Source organism: Lucilia sericata, unplaced genomic scaffold (assembly GCF_015586225.1).
Source record: "Lucilia sericata isolate MDLA Ls3-8-SP2 unplaced genomic scaffold, ASM1558622v1 Contig000794F_arrow, whole genome shotgun sequence".
Classification (NCBI taxonomy): Eukaryota; Metazoa; Arthropoda; class Insecta; order Diptera; family Calliphoridae; genus Lucilia; species Lucilia sericata.
Genome location: NW_023994787.1, coordinates 194,393 through 212,443, shown reverse-complemented (window position 1 = coordinate 212,443; position 18,051 = coordinate 194,393).

Genomic DNA, 18,051 nt, shown 5'->3' with positions numbered 1-18,051 from the left:
TGTGATCTTTCAGGTGTAGATTCATATTATTCATACAGTATCATATAGTTTCATCGGCTTCGTCTATATATAGCTGAACCTCGTAAAATTAACGTGCTTTGACAAGAATTGCGAGGTCGTTCACAAATCCTACCAATGTCGCTTCTTCCAGTTGGAATAAACTGATTCCTAGGGGACTTCAGAAGTGATATTGAACAATTCTATCCCTTGGTCTGATTGAAAAAGCAGTAGTCTTAATTATTTCTATTACATACTCTGGACATTAATTCATCTTAAAGACGATATAATGTGTTTCCAACCTGCAGAGTTGGAAGCGTTTTTTTACATCGAATTTATTGATGGCTTTGATTGCATAATCTATTACATAGTTTTCTGTGTTGATTTTTGACTTTGCTTATCTAAAGATATACTGTCTCCTTCTAAGTCTTTCATTTTGTTCGACGACATCCAAAAGCCTTGTATATACATATAATGCGTTCTGAACATTTGCCAAGGATATCGAGAAGACAAATTAGTCTATATGCTTGTGGTTCACCTAGCATCCTTCTTGGTTTTAGTATAAGAATAAGTTTTTATTTTTCCAGATGTCTGGAAATTTCCCTTCTCTGAGACAGCTATTAAACAGTTTAGTGAAGATTTCGAATCTTAGCTGGAGGGCACTTTTCTGTGCACTGTTAAGAATGAGTTCTAAGCATGGAGCTTTGCTATCGCAAATTTTTGAACAAAGGTTTATAATTTCGCCCTATGTAACTACTGTCACGTCTTTTATAACTGTAAGTCAAAATATGGCTCTCCTTCTGGAAATAGAGCTAATACTATTTCGATATTAACACTCGATATGCATTGTCCCATAAATTGGCATTATCTTCGTTACATTGTTGTTAAAAGCATTCCGCTTTACTGAGTCTTATAGCTTCTTGTTGACTGAATCTAACTGGAAAAACGTCTTTACCTAATTTATCCTTGGATAAATGCTATACGCGATTGTGTATTGACGTTAATTGTTTACATTAGAGCTCTCACCTCTCATTGCATGTTTTTGATACGCTTGTGCTTACGAAAGTTATATCGACTATTGACCCGTAACCTGATCTCCTTAGTACCACATCGAGTCTAAAGAAAAGGATTTTGCCTTTTATTATTCGTCACTGGGATTGGCCACATCAATGACTAGATTATCGATTATTTTTTCGAAATCGTTTAGTACTAGTCTTTGAAAAAAGTGGAAGTATACGTTTCTAAAGGACTGAGCACGACTGAATCCGAATCAGAAATTATGCGTCAAACCAGGTTTTCTAGATATCCTATCATCACTTTTGGTAAGCAGGACTGGCGCTGTGGAATGAACCAAACGTAATATTACAGTGCCCAAAAGTGGACTGAGCACGACAGAATTTATGCGCCAATCCAGGTTTTCTAGATATCCTATCATCAAATTGAAAAAAAAAAAACAGTTTTGTACAAGCTTCCAGACGTAAATTGGATTAGAATAAATATGGCGCCCACAGCGCTTAATATATTCACCGATAGAATCTAAGACCGTATTAGATTGTAAGAAAGCTTTAACTGAATACTCTCCCAGAGGTAAGGTTTACACCATATGGGTACCAGACCACTCGGGAGAAGTCGGCAACGAAAGGGCGACTGTAATAGCTTTAAAGGGGAAGGGAGCTCGAGGCAGTTAACCTGACAAACGCAAAACCTTTCGACGCAACAAAAGCTCAACTAAAAATATGGGTGAGAGAATGCCATGAGGCCTCTTGGAATAATGAAACAGTGGGTAGAACCACAAATATCCTATGGAGTGACCCTGATGAGAGCAAGACGAAAAATCTCCTCAAAATGAGCAAGTCTGAAGTGAGTTTGATGGTACGTATTCTAAATGGACAGACAGGATTACGAGCACGTACTATGCAAAATTGGACGTGCGGATTCAAACGAATATAGAGCATGTGGAGAGGACTGTGAAACTCAGGAACACTTTCTTTGCCGCTGTCAGGCATGCATCGAAGTTAAATCCAAGTATCATGGAAGTGATGTTATTCTGGAAATAACATTCCTGACTAACACTGCTTGGAAGATTCTTAGGAATTACGTCCAGGAAACTGAGTTTCTGAACACTGAAAAATAATTCATTCAGTGAACTTATTTTTCATGAAACGAAGAGCACAACAGGCCCGATAGTGGCCTAGGCCTAGGATTTGATGTAGTATACATCCTACTATCAACCTAACCGTGACACGATATCTTGAAAACCTGAGGTTCAGCGCTCAATATAATAGAAACGTATGCTTTGGTCTCTGGGTTAAAAATATTTTCGCCTATGTTATTAATGAACTATTATGTTGACAATTCTAGGGTATAATCTATGCATTATTATATAGTCCATAAAAAGTCTATGACTAAATAGTATTAAGTAACACCTGTAGAAAGTTAAAACTTAGTAAGTAGCAATATGCCAATTTATTTACATGATGAAAAGGTAACTTCAATTCGTTGCTACCAAAACTCCAATTCTTCTTTCTGTGCTTTTATTATTGTTGTTGGGTTTTTTAAATTTCGGTTACTGTTATAAAATGTTTGTTTCTTTAACTTCAGTACATACATCTACCTTTTTTGTGGCTTAAATAAAATAACATACAAAATTGTGTTATTTCTACCAACATCACGTTTTCAACATCTTCTTCATGACGTTTCTTGATGATGAACATCAACATCATGACGATGATTATGATGATGAAAAGAATCATCGAAAATAATAGAGTTTGGTGTTGGGTTGTCATAAATTTAAAGCTAACAAGTATTAAATAAGTACATAAGTATACTAGTACACACATGTAAATCTGTAAAACTGATTTAACTTATATTTTATGTTAAATTTTTTCACATCCAAATGTTAAATTGTTTAAATATTCTAATTTTTTGTTTAAGGAAATGTGAGATTTTTTTGTATGACCATGTTGTCGGGTGTTTATAATATAAGAATTTATACATGTGTGTTTATTTTATATTAAATCTTGAGTTCAAAGAAATTCCGAGAAGAGAAATTTTATCAAGATTTAAGAAAATACTCGTTTAAGCAATTCATTAAGTGATTTTCTGAAAGAGGTCTTTCAAAGGGACTTAGGTCAATATTAGACCGATTTTCAAGTTTTCAGTACAAATTTGAACATTGACAAAATAAGTCTAATAATAGGGTCTGTGCACTAAGACGCTGACATTTTTTGAACCAATATGTTTAATGTAAGGGAGCGCACAACAGGCCCTACGGCGACCTAGTTATATTTCGATCTAAAGTAGTAGTTATACATCATCCTGTCAAGGTAGTTACGAAGCTATTTCGGAAATCTTTTTGGGGACATTTTCCTATATAGTTCTGTACTATTTTACAAATATTTTCTTATTAAGTAAGACCAGTAGAAAGTTAAAATTAGTAAGTAGCAACATTTTCTGAAAGAGGTCTTTCAAAGGGACTTGGGTCAATATTAGACCGATTTTCAAGTTTTCAGTACAAATTTCATCATTAACAAAATAAGTCTAGAAAAAGGGTCTGTGCACTAAGACGCTGACATTTTTTGAACCAACATGTTTAATGTAAGGGAGCGCACAACAGGCCCTACGGCGACCTAGTTATATTTCGATCTGATGTAGTAATTATACATCATTCTGTCAAGGTAGTTACGAAGCTATTTCGGAAATCTTTTTGGGGACTTTTGCCTATATAGTTCTGTACTATTTTACAAATATTTTCTTAAGATGTGAACATATATATATATATATCTCCAGCTAAAATTGTTCTACTGATGCATCAATAGATTGAGATTTCTTATAAAATTCAATACAATGTCAGTATTATTTCCACTTATTTGTTCCCCCTTGAACTGTAAATGTCTGAGATCAACCCACATAACTTAACCTAAAATGTGTACAAAGATAACAACAGTATTTTCTTCTCCCAATTTAATCTGTGCTACTTTAATGGTCACATTTTTTTGTTCGTTTTGTTTTCTTTATTGTGTCATTGTTATGCTTCCCTTTTGGCATCTTAATAAACAGTTTTTATTTCGACATTATTGTCTTTATGATTCTTTTCTCAGTTTTTATATAACTTTTTATTTTTTCTTATATTTGTTAATACGTTCACGTTTTATTACTCGAATAATATTTAACATTTTACACTAAAGAAAAAGCAAAAACAAAATTGAAATATTCTCAAACAAAAGTAATAACTAATCAACTTTAGAGTAAATTTAATGCAACTATTTTGGAACCGAATGTAAATTGTCAGTTAAAATTAATTAGCAAAAAAAATGGTTAAAAGTTTTTTATATAACAAATTAAACTTTAATTAGGTCACATGGGTTTTAAATACAATTAAAGTTTAAGTTGAAAAAACTATTTTCTTTCCCACAAACATTTTTAGCTGTACTTTAGTAATAAAGTTAAATAATTAAGTTTAAGATTTTTTTACAGTGTAACATCAACTACAGTAAAACCTCCCTAGTTTCGGACAAAGCATTGTTTTTTCAAACCGCAAGACTAAAATTATACAGCGAACGGAGAAGTTCTAGATTATTAAGCAAATTGAATATTAAGGTGTGTCTTTGTTAAAGAGGTTTTACTGTAAGTGCTACAATATCTTTAAGAATTTTTCAAAAGCTGATGCCGCATGTCTTTATGTTGCTTTTTTTTCTATTTAATATTTTAACATTAATATTCGCATAAACAGTTTTCCTTTTCATACTTTAATTTCTTTTATATCCTGCTTATTTCCGTTTTAATGTGTATTATGAGTTTTTGTCTTAAACACATTTAACATAATAAGGCCCAGGCTTGTCATTCTCTTATTTTAGACTTTCCCTATAAAAGCTTCTAGTGTTTATTGGCATTTTTCTGTGATTAACACAAATATGACTTTTGAGGGTCAATTTAAAATTTAACTATCAGTCTATTCATTAAAATTATAAAAGTTTGCGTATGACGGCAGGCATTGGCTATCTCTTCCCTGATAATGATAATAATGAGTTAAGTGTCATATAATTTTATTTTGTTTTTCAGCTATTAATTAATTATTGTTATCAAACATCAAGTCTCGTTTAATAAAATGTGTTTTTCATTCACAAGTAGCTGTTGCATATAAACGCCCCGCCAGTACACAAAGTATCATCGATGACTTTTGTCATAAAGAGAAAAATACAAAAAACAAATTTAATGGCATTTAAGATGATGTTATGATGGGTCAAATATGAAGAATGTCATTAAAGTTGTTTTTATGTAGCGTTAAGCCAGACGACCAAACCTTAAGAAATACAGGCTCATACTGCAACTGACGTTAGTCACACATTAAAGGGGATTGGTTTGTATAAGCTATAAAGATATGCAACGTTATAATAATGTTACACTGAAAGAAAATATAAATAATTTTTATAAGAGCTTTAATGTGAAACTAGAGAAAAGTTTTCTTTTATAGAAACTTTCATCAGCTCTGCAACAGAAGTATATTTTTTATATAGAAACTTTTCTTTATATGGGAGAAAATTTTCTACAGAAACTTTGCTTTATATCGGAGCAAGTTTTCTGTAGAAACTTTGTTCTCAACGAGAGCAAGTTTTCTATAAAAACTTTGCTCTCAACGGGAGGAAGTTTTCTTTAGAAACTTTGCTCTCAACGGGAGCAAGTTTTTTATAGAAACTTTGCTCTCAACGGGAGCAAGTTTTCTATAGAAACATTGCTCTCATCGGTAGCAAGTTTTCTATAGAAACTTTGCTCTCAACGGTAGAAAGTTTTCTATATATGCTCTGTTTTCAAAGGGACCAAGTTTTCTATAGAAACTTTGCTCTCAACGGGAGCAGGTTTTCTATAGAAACGTTGGTTTCAGTGGAAGCGTATTTTCTATAGAAACTTTTGTCTCAATGGAAGTAAGTTTTGTATAGAAACTTTGCACTCGGTGGGAGAAAGTTTTCTATAGAAACTTTGGTCTCAATGTTAGCAAGTTCTTTATAGAAACTTCGCTCTCAGCGGGAGCAAGTTTCCTATAAAAACGTTGCTCTCAAAAAGACCAAGTTTGCTACAGAATTTTTACTCTTAATGGGAGCAAGTTTTCTACAGAAGCTTTAAGAGAGAAAGTTTTCTGTAGAAACTTTGCTCTCAGCATGAGCAAAATTTCTTTAGAAACTTTGCTTTCAACAGGAGAAAATTTTCTATAGAAATTTTACTCAACACGGGAATATATTTATATTACTCTATACGGGAGCAAATATTATTCTATACGGCAGTAAATTTTCTCTAAAAGCTTATTTATAAGGAGAAAAATTCCTTAGAAATTTTAGCCTGTTCGGGGCTTTTATGTAGAAAGTTTGCTCTCTTTGGCTGTAGAGACTTGATCTCTTTTTGAGAACAACTTTTCTACAGTAAAATTTGTTCAATTAGAGAGAAAATTTTCTATAAGAAGTTAGTTCCATTAAGAGTAAGTTCTCAACAGAAACATTGATCATTTTGTAGACACTTCTCTATAGAAACTTTGCGCTATTTAATTGCATTATTTCTATGAAAATTTTGGATCTTTGTGAGAGGCAATTGTCTATCGAAACAATGCTCAGTTTGGAAGCGAATTTTCTATATAGAAACTTAGAAACCTCAATAGCTAGATTTAGGTACAGAAACTTTGCTTACAGCCTAAACAGCAATAGTATACTTTCTATAAAACCTTTGCTTTGAAAGGCAATAAAATTCGGTTCAGAGTTCATCCTCATGTTGGCTATATGCCTGCAAAAACGATTGTCGTGTCAAACTTCAACTCTCAATCATGTCATCTTCATACGGTTATATATAGAGTTAAAATATTTCTAAATATGTTACTAAACAGACATAAATGCATGTGAATATGCAATTTTTGAAAACAAACCAATAATTTATTTTACTTAAAAATCTTTCTATAAAAATCAAACACGTAAGAAAAACTAACCCAAAAATTATATGAATTTAATCTTTGTACAAATGAATGAAGACCTGTCAATCAATTTGATTCATGTGTAATCAAAGAACTATCCATCCATACAAATCTAACTTATGGGAAGATCTTTTAGCTTTTAAATAAGCTTTAAAGAAATCAACAAAGAAAGAGTAGAAGACAAGGCAACAACAACAACAAAAACTAACATAAAAACATCAATATCGAATAGACAATATCAATTTCAAAGTCAAATTGATGACTAAACATTGGATTTAAAAACATTACTGTTCTGCTTGCAGTCTTTTCTTTCCCACCAAAAACCAAATAGACAAAAGAATAAAACCAGCAATTGGCAAACACTATAAAAAGCACAACCGACAGCTTATAGCAGTAGAGAAAAACACACACACTCAACGAAAGAATTGCTGTAAAGTAATGTAATTGCCAATATAACCCACTATCGCCCATAAAAGGTCATCTAAAAGTCGTCGACGTCAACAGCACATATACAAATAGTGTACATACTTCCTCTGCCACACTTAAGTTGCATTACCAAATGCATTTAAAGTCCTAGTGTTAATGCAGCATCATCGTTTGAAATACATACATACATATGTATGTACGTATATATGCCACAACCAACTTTATCCATGTTGCAACTTTGATTTTGTTGTATTACATAGACAGTAAAAACAAACTAAAATGAAAGAAACACAAAAACAAGTAGAAATAAAATCTAGCCAAAAATGAAGAAGACACATTACCATGGGTAATTGTTGAAAGATTTATACTTCTTGCCCTCAGCACCCCACTAGTGCTTTACATAGACCCTTACATTGAAGAGCGTTCAGGTAGTTATTTACTAAAGGGGCGAGTGGATGAATTGGTGGAAAAACAAATAAAGAAAGCATTAAACAAGATTGTTTCCAAATAAAATTATTTTTTCTTCTCTTCTGTTTTAATGGCGGAATATATCATTGTAAAAGTTGAAAGAATTTTTTCTTATGGACGTTTAGATGAAAATACACCAAAATACTTCTGAACTTTTATATATATATCGGACTAAAATTGCAAATTTCTATTCAGACTTTGTTCTATATGAGAGCAAATTTCCTTAAGAAACTTTGCCGCTTTGAGAGAAAATTTTGTATTGAAGTTTTGCCCTATTTAGGAGTAAATTTTCTATAGAAACTTTGGAAGTACAACATTGTTCTATTTGAGAGAAAGCCTGCCATAGAAAATTTCCTCTATTTGAGACCAAATGTTTTCGTAGAATCTGTGCTCTATTTGAGAGCAAATTTGTTATACAGATTTTACTCTATTTAAAAACAAATTTTTTATACAAACTCTACACTATTTGGGATCAAATTTTCTATAGAAATTTTTCTCTATTTCAGATTAAATTTTCTATAGAAACTTTAGTGTATTTGAGAGCGAATACTTCATAGAAAACTTTGCTCTGTATACTTTACTCTATTCGAGATAAGAGTTTGTATATTTGAGAGCAAATTTTCTATGGAAACTTTACTCTATATAAGAGCAAGTTTCCTAATGAAACTTTACTATATTTAAGCGCAAATTATCTATGGAAACTTTACTCTATCTAAGAGCAGGTTAGGTTGATAGTAGAATGTATACTACATCAAATCCGAAAAAATACACTTAGGCCACTATCGGCCCTGTTGTGCTCTCCTTATCACGAAAAAAAAAATACTCAATGAATTATTTTTCAGTGTTCAGAAACTCAGTTTACTGGTCGTAATTCCTAAGAATCTTCCAATCAGTGTTAGTCAGGAATGTTATTTCCGGAATAACATTACTTTCAAGATACTTGGATCTAACTTCAACGAATGCCTGGCAGTGGCAAATATAGTGCTCCCGCTGCCCGCTCCACATCCTGTGTGTCCACTAAGAATACGTACCATCATACTGACTTCAGACTTGCTCATTTTGAGGAGACTTTTCGTCTTGCTCTTATCTCACCATAGGATCTTCCTGGTTCTACCCACTGTTTTATTATACCAGGAGGCCTTATCTCTCACCCATATTTTTAGTTCAGCTTTTGTTGCCTCGAATGGTTTTGCGTTTGTCAGCTTAACTGCCTCGAGTTCCCTTCCCTTAAAGCTTTTATATTCGCCCTTTCGTTGCCGACTACTGCCGAGTGGGCTGGTACCCATATGTTATAAACCTTACCTCTGGGAGAGTATTCAGTTAAAGCTTTCTTACAATCCAATACGGTCTTACATTTAATTCTATAATCTGATATCGCCCTAATTGCATTCTGGATGTCGGTAAATATATTAAGCGCTGTGGGCGCCACATTTATTCTAATCCAATTTACGCATTCCGCTATTGTCTAACAAAGTTAATTTTCTAAGGAATATTATCTGTTTATCAAACTTCCTATAGAAACTTTACTCTTTTTATATCCTCCACCACCATCAGTGGTCATAGAGGGTATATATAACTTTGTCAATCCGTGTGTAACACCAAGAAATATTCATCTAAGACCCAACAAAGTATATATATTCTGGGTCCTTACTATTCTGAGTCGATTTAGCTATGTCCGTCTGTCTGTGTACATCACGCTCACGATAAAACGAAGCAATAGAATTTAACCAAATTCGCCCAAAATGTTCTTCATTTTCCTAAGTTGTTTGGTATTGAAAATGGGCAAAATCGGTTCACACCGGGAAAAGTTATGAATCAAAATTTAAAACAACTTCTGAAAAAAATAAGAATTTTTTACACATTCTGATGTATTTTTCTCGAAAACTGTGCAAGACAATTCCATGGAAATCATCATACATTCGTTTCTGCACAAGATCTTGATCTCTGCTGAAAATTACTAGAAAGTACATATTCCCGGAAAATGGGTTTTTTGTTAATAACTTCCGCCACAATGTTGATATCTTCACAAAATTTTGCAAATTAAAGTCTTATATCAATAGAATTCTTACAGAAAATTGTTTCCGATCGGTACATAATTGGCCATAGCTCCCATACAAGGTCCCCTCCTGAAAATCACTTAAACGCGCATAACTCATTACTAAATTAAGATATCAATATAAAATTTGGTACTAGTATTACTCATATGCACAGAAATATTACTGTGAATTTTTTTTTATTGGTCCATAATTGGTCATAGCTCCCATACAAGGTCCCCTCCCGAAAATCACTTAAACGCACATTACTCATTAGCAAATTAAGATATCCATATAAAATTTGGTATAAGTATTGCCCATATGCATAGAAATATTACTGTGAAAGTTTTTTCCGATCGGTCCATAATTGGTCATAGCTCCCATACAAGGTCCCCTCCCGAAAATCACTTAAACGCACATTACTCATTACAAATTTAAGAAATCCATATAAAATTTGGTACAAGTATTGCTTATATGCACGGAGATATTACTGAGAAATATGCACAGAAATATTACTATAAAATGGTTTTACGATCGGTACATAACTGGTCATAGCTCCCATACAAGGTCCTCTCCCGAAAATCACTTAAACGCACATAACTTTATAAACATAATTGGTCATAGCTCCCATCAAGGTCCTTTTAAAAAATCTCTCAAACGCACATTACTCATTATCAAATAAAGCTATTGATACAAAATTTGGCACAAATATTAGTTTTGTATACAAAAATTCTATTTCAAGATCTTTTCACGATCGGTTCATAACATATGCTCGGTCCCATACAAGGTTCCCTTCAGAAAATCACTTAAACACACATTACTTATTACTAAATTACGATATATATACAAAATTTGACTGAAATATAGCTTTTATGTACAGAAATTTGACTTAAAGAATTTTTTACGGTCGGTCTATACTTGGTCATAACTCCCATACTAGGTCCTTCCCCTAAAAGTGCTTTAACCGCATTATCAATTTGTGTAGAACAAAATTATATATATGTATTTTGAAAATCCTTAAATCTTTCACACACATGCATACATGCAAATTACTAAATATTACTAAGCCCTATAAAAATATAAAGAAAATGGCGTTTGTAATGTTCAATAAATCTTGGAATTGTAATAGATTTAAGTTGTTTAGATCTTGGGATTTTTCTATTCAAGACATGAGAAAACTTATTTCTACAAATATTTGATGAATTAGAAAAGTATTAATAAAAAGTAGCTTTTGGAGGGTATTTAAGATTCGGCTCAGCCGAATATAGCTCTCTAACTTGTTGAGAGCTAACTTTTTATATAAACCTTACTCTTTTTAGAGAAAAATTTCCAAGCAAAATTTACTCTATTTGAGAACATATTTTCTAAATAAACTTTGTTCTATTCGAGAGAAAATTTTCTATAGAAACTTTGCTTCAATTGAGAGATAGTTTTCTATACAAAATTATCTCTATTCGAAAACAAACTTTTTTACTGAAATGTTGTTCTAGTTGAGAGAAGAAATTTTATCGAAACTTTGATCTATATGAGAGCAAATTTTCCTGTGAACAAAATTATACATATTTTATTTGAAATTATAAAAGTGAAATTAGGTATAATCCATTTAATTTCCTTTTGTTCTGCTTTACTACTGTCATCTCTTTCCCTTTCCAGCTTCATTATTAGCAAACATCATCATCATCTTCATTAATATCATGCATGCATGCACTTAAAAACGTTATTCCTCTGCTGGCAGTTCATCTTAATCTTCTTCATTTTTGTTGTTTGTTATTTCATTCGCCAAAAATTCATTGACTGAAAATATTTAAGCCGTATTATTTTATTTTTTTTGCTCTCTACTTTAACTCATTTCGTGATTGTAGTGCATTTTATATTTTGGGAACAAAAATTCTCACGATTTATTTGAAAATTTGTTGGCCAACTTTATTTTGGATACTTTGATGTTTTTAAGCTTTAAATTCATGGCCAAAATAATGTAAATTTTGTAGTATGTTCATCTTCTAGTGCACATCCATAAGTTTAATATACACTCGCATTTACCCAGCTAGCATTTGGAAGATTGTTGGATGATTAATCAGTAAACTGAGTCATTTTTGACTCCTTTTGATGACCTAAAAGTGATCAATAAGTTGAGCGCTTAAAAAATGGCTCGAAAATGATCCCGATATATGATTGAAAACTGAATATTTTAAAAACAATAACAAAATGTATAGCAATCATAAATTGATCACCCTGGTGTTTAAAATATAATGGTTTCAAAAACTTATTTTGTGGTCATATTTCAAGCAGTTGGAAGATCTAAAATTGCTTATTATGTAATTGTTTTTGGTTGCAATGAAACAGCAACACTTACACTTAAAAATGACTCAAAAACGATTCAAAAATGAGTCGAAACTGATTAGAAATGGGGCTCAGAAAAGACTCTTTTGGAAGAGTAGGCAAAAAATTTTGTGTGGCCTAAAATAAGTTGATATAATTATCATTTCGTTTATAAAATTAAAAGTATGTATAAGTATTTCAAATTGTGTGATATTCATAAAGTCGATTTTCTGTCAAGGAAATTGATATAAAGTTATAATAATTTTATATATTTAATGATCTTCTACGGAAGATAGTTGGGTGACTAATCACTAAACTAAGTCTAAATAATTCCCATTAATGTTTAAAAGCTGATTTATTTGAAAAACAAAACAAAATGTACAGCAATCACAAATAGGTCTTCCAGGTGTTCGAAATTTGATTGTTTATAAATTTAGTTTGTAGTTGCATTTCGAGCAGTTTTCTGTTGTATTGTATTTGTCTGTAACAAACATAAAAATTACTCAGAAATGAGTCAAAAATGACTATAATATGATTCGGAAAAAACTCAAAAACGACCAGTTATTTGGCTCATTAATGACTCAAAAAAGATTCAAAAATGAGTCATAATTATCAGAAGTGGGGCTCATAAATGACTCATTTAGATGAGCCGAGGGTAGGGTACCATTCTCTCCCGACGAATGTATCATTTATGATCAGAAAATGAGCGCATATATGATCATTTTAATCGTGCAGAAGTGTCATAAATAACTCGAATGTGATCAAAAATTTAAAAAAATGCTAGCTGGGTACTATATTGCTTTGTATGTATGGGTATCTGTCTGTTTATTTGTATTCGTATAAGCCGCATTGTAAGCTTAAAATTATTTAAAGCGAAATTATTTTAACTTGATTTATTGATGCTTAAAAAGAAGATTTTTTCTTACTAAGTACATGAGTAAATAGTTGTTTTTAATAATTTTTAACTGAAATAATTTACGATGAGATTGAGTTGTAAGTTTTATTTACAATTTTTAACTAGATAGTATGTATAGAATATTTTTGAATGATGAGCACGATGATGAAGATTGAATGAATTTTGTTGGTATTTAGGTTTTTAGGCGAAATATTTTTGCGAACTAACTATTTGGTGGTTGTAGCAAAAAAAATAAAAAAATTCATTTACTGTGAATATATTTGGCAAAACTTTATCATGTTTTTTGCTTATTTTAATAGAGTTTTGATATTAATGAATGTGGGAAAATATTGTGATGAAAGTATGGATTGCAATATATGTATGTGTAAGTACATACATATTTGTTTTTGTTGCTTTAAATTATTTATTAATTAGAAAAGTTTGTTATAATATTTTTTCTGCACTAAGTTGTATGAGAAATTTGTGATAGAAATTTTGCTTTAATTGAGACCATGGAAGTTTTACTCTAATTAAGCGCAAATTTTCCATAGAAATGTTCTGATTGAGAGCAACTTTTCTATAGAAATTTTGCTCCGATTGAGAGCAACTTTTCTATAGAAATTTTTCCCTAATTGAGGGTAAAATTATTGTAGAAATTTTGCCTTGATTGCTATCTATCAGAGCAAATATTCTTTAGAAATTTTACTCTAATTGAGAGTAATTTTTATACCCTACACCACTTTAGTGGGGAGGGTATATTGGGTTTGTGGTGATGTTTGTAACGCACAATAATATTGGTCCTATACCCACCTTAAAGTATACCAATCGGCTTAGAATCATATTCTGAGTCGATTTAGCTATGTCCGTTCGTCTGTCCATATGTCCGTCCGTCCTTGTAAATCTGGTAATCAAACTACAGGTCGGAATTTTGAAGATAATTTAATGAAATTTGGTACATGATCATCCCGGGACGAAGCGTATTGAAAATGGTTACGATAGGTCCATTATTTCACCTAGCCCCCATACAACTAAACCCCCGAATAGTTCTTGTAAACCTTGTAATCAAACTATAGGTCGCAATTTTGAAGATAATTCAATGAAATTTGACACACGATCTTCTATGGTACCGGAGACGAAGCCTGTTGAAAATGGTTAACATCGGTCCATTATTTCACCTAGCCCCCATACAACTGAACCGGACTAATAGGGCTTTTAAGTTCGTAATTATGTTTAATATACTCGTATCTCGACAAAAAGCTGCAAAACCAAGTATACTAGCCTTGAAGACCCTCATGAATTTTTTAATTATAGGGTCTCATTTGACCATAGCCCCTATTCAAAGCCCCAATTTTATTCAACGATAAATGTCTTAAGTATATCTGAGGCAAGGTACAATTCAATTTAAATGCTTTATTATGAAAACTAAATCACATTTTTTTGTAACAGGTGTAGGGTATTATATGGTCGGCCTCGCCCGACTATAATTTCTTACCTGTTTTTATAAAATTTTTGCTCTGATTGAGAGTAAATTTTTTATGGCAATTTTGCTCTGATTGAGAGATAATTTTCTGGAGAATTTTTAATCTAATTGAGAGATAATCATCAATAGAAATGTTCCTCTAGTTGAGAGATAATTTTCTATAAAAATTTTGCTCTGATTGAGAGTAAATTTTCTATGGGAATTTTGCTCTGATTGAAAGTAAATTTTATTCAGAAATGTTGCTCTGATTGAGTGTAAATTTACTTTAAAAATTTTGCTCAGATTGAGAGTAAATTTTCTATAGAAATGTTTCTCTGATTGAGAGTAAATTTTCTATAGAAATTTTGCTCTGAATGAAAGTAAATTTTCTTTAGAATTTTTGCTCTGACTAAGAGTATGTTTTCTGCCCTGATTGAGAGTAAATTTTTTTATAGAAATTGTCCTCAGATTGAGAGTAATTTTTTATAGAAAATTTACTTTGATAATTGGAAAATATTATATAGAGATATTGATCTAATTGAGAGAAAATGTTCTATAGAAATATTGCTCTAATTGAGAACAAATTTTCTACAGAAATTTTGTTCTAATTAAGAGCAAATTTTCTATAGAAACTTTACTTAAATCAAGTGCAATTTTTCTATAGAAAGTTTACTCTAATTAGGAGCAAATTTTCAATAAAAATTTTATTTTTATTAAAGAAATTTTTCATTAGAAAATTTTACTCTAATCAAGACAAAATTTTGTCCTAGTCGAGGGTTAATTTTTTTGGGAAGATTTTGTTCTTGTCGACAGCAAATTTACTATAGAAATTTTGTTCTGATAAAGAACTTTTCCCTTGTACTTTGTGAAAAAATTAGCAGTGATATAAAAAAACTGAACAACATACCACTAAACGACCTCTTTCAATGATGTGTTAAGTTACTGGAACTATAGTTTCAAACTATAAAATAATACTCCTACATAGGCGTTACTCACAGTTGAATACAAGCGATTACACTACATACTACATTATAAATCGTATGTTCATTTATTTTAAACATTTACAAATATTATTTATTTCTATCTCCGACCACTTTTAATTAAGCGTTAACTCTTTGTTCATTCAATCAAAATCTAAATTAGGTTCTCTTTTCGATCAAAACAAACAAAACAAAAAATGGGCGATATGCTCTGTTAATTATTTAAACAGGTTATTTTGTCATGCATTTATGTTGTCTAGTTTTTTTCCCTCCATACATTTTTAAAACCAAAACTCATTTAGATATGTGTTTATTTTTCCAAATTTATGCTGTGATATCATCATTCATAACAATTTTCCATAGATTTTTCAGAGGGACAAAGAGGCAACATTTTTCAACAACAACATTTGCTTTAACGTTTAATATTTGCGTTTTTGTGTCTCTAAAACCCAAAATACATCAAACAATCAAATTTGCAACGCTAATCAATAAAATTTGATCACAAAAACTATTGACTGCAAAAAAAGCAACTCCCGCCCAATCTCACTACAAATGTGAAATTTTTGATAGAATACACCAACGGCGTACTGGGCCTACTGCTCACGCACACTTTATAAGAAAATTTAGATGGATGGATGAATGGTTGGTTACATGAGTGACTGTTAAATGTTGGACTGTTTTCCAGTAATTCTAAATGAAGTCAATGTATCCCTTTGAAATGTATTTTTTATACCCACCGTTTGTAACACATCGAAATATTGGTCATAGACCCACAAAAGTATATATATTTTGGGTCCTCATTAAATTCTACGATCTGTCTGTCCGTCCGTCTGTCTGTTAAAAACACAGGGACTACACGGGAGGAGCTAGGCAGTTGACATTTTGCATAATTCTCCGCTATTGCTAAAGTCAATATCGGATAGCACCTATACAAGTGGATCTCCAAAAAACACCTTTAATGGGCATAACTGTTTTAGAAGTACGAGTATAGTAATGAAATTCGCCATAAACACGTTTCATATGAGCCAAAATCTTTTCACCAAATTTGTTGAGGATTGACCCTACCCCCCATATAAAGTGCCCTTCAGGAAATGACTTTAACACTCATTACTGACCTAAAAATTCGAGTATAGCGATGAAATTCGGTTTTTTAGGGGCCAAAACCTCTCAACCAAGTTTTTTTAGGATCGGTACATAATTGACCCTACCCCCCATATGAGGTCCCCTTCAGAAAATGGCTTTAACGCTCATTACTGGTTTCAAAATACGAGTAAAGCGATGAAATGCGACACACGTAAGTTTCTTAGGAGCCAAAACCTCTCTACTATTTTTATAGAATCGGCCAAAAAATGACCCTATTCCCCATATAAGTTCACCTTCAGAAAATCACTTTAACACTCAGTACTCGCCTAAAAATTCGAGTATAACGATAGGAACCATTTTTTATACCAAAAATTTTCTATTGTATAGTCGTTTGAAATATATAACACTAATACGAAGTCAAAATTGCTGATTTAGGATAACCATCCCGAACTGCGGGGTTTATTTGATCTGTCTATAGATGCATAGTTTTTTAGATGTTTAACTTTTGGAAAGAAGCAAAAAATATTTTAGATATAATTTGTAATTTGAAGAAAATTCTTCGGAATTTCTGAAATAATTTTGGACTTTGTGACCAAAATCAAAAAAGGTGAAGCATTTAAATGTTAATAGATTAGTCCTTATGCTGCTCCATTGTCTAGTCAATAGTCCAGACCATAGGCTTGTCAACAGTCCACTTCAGAGACTTGTCAATAGATCAGTCCAAACAGTAGTGTATAGACTAGTCCCTAGACTAATCCGTAGTAAAGCCAATAGACCAGCCCATATACTACTCATAGCCTGTTAAATTGACTAGCCAATCGATTTGTAGATAATAGTCTAGTTAGTAATCTTGTCAATAGATAATAACCAATGGACTAGTCAAAAAATGGTCTTTAGTTTTTCAATAGTCCAGTCAATACACTTCTACTTATGGTATATCAGTAGACTTGTCCATAGACTTTTCAATAGTCATGTCAATAGATTGGCCATTATACTCATTAATAGACTAGTCAGAAGATTTGTTTATACACTAGACCATAGACTATTTAATATAAATTTCCATAGACTTGTTAATATAATTGCAAATATACTAGTCAATATTATGATCAGTAGTCCAGTCAGAAGAATTGTTCATTGATTAGACAATAGACCAGTCAATGCAATAATGCATAGACTAATCAATAGTCTAGTATGTGGTCTAGTCAGTTGAAATTTCAATAGAGAATTAAATAGGCTACTTCAAATAGTAGACCAAAGACTACTAAGTACTAATTCAAAGCATTTACCTTTAGTACAGATATATACAATTTTTAACTAAGAGTCACTTGTAGTTGCATACAAACTGATAATCTATCTGTATGTGTGTAACACATTTCTCGCTTAATTAATTAATAATTAATGCAGACTTTTAATTAAAAACTCACTATCTGCTGCTATCT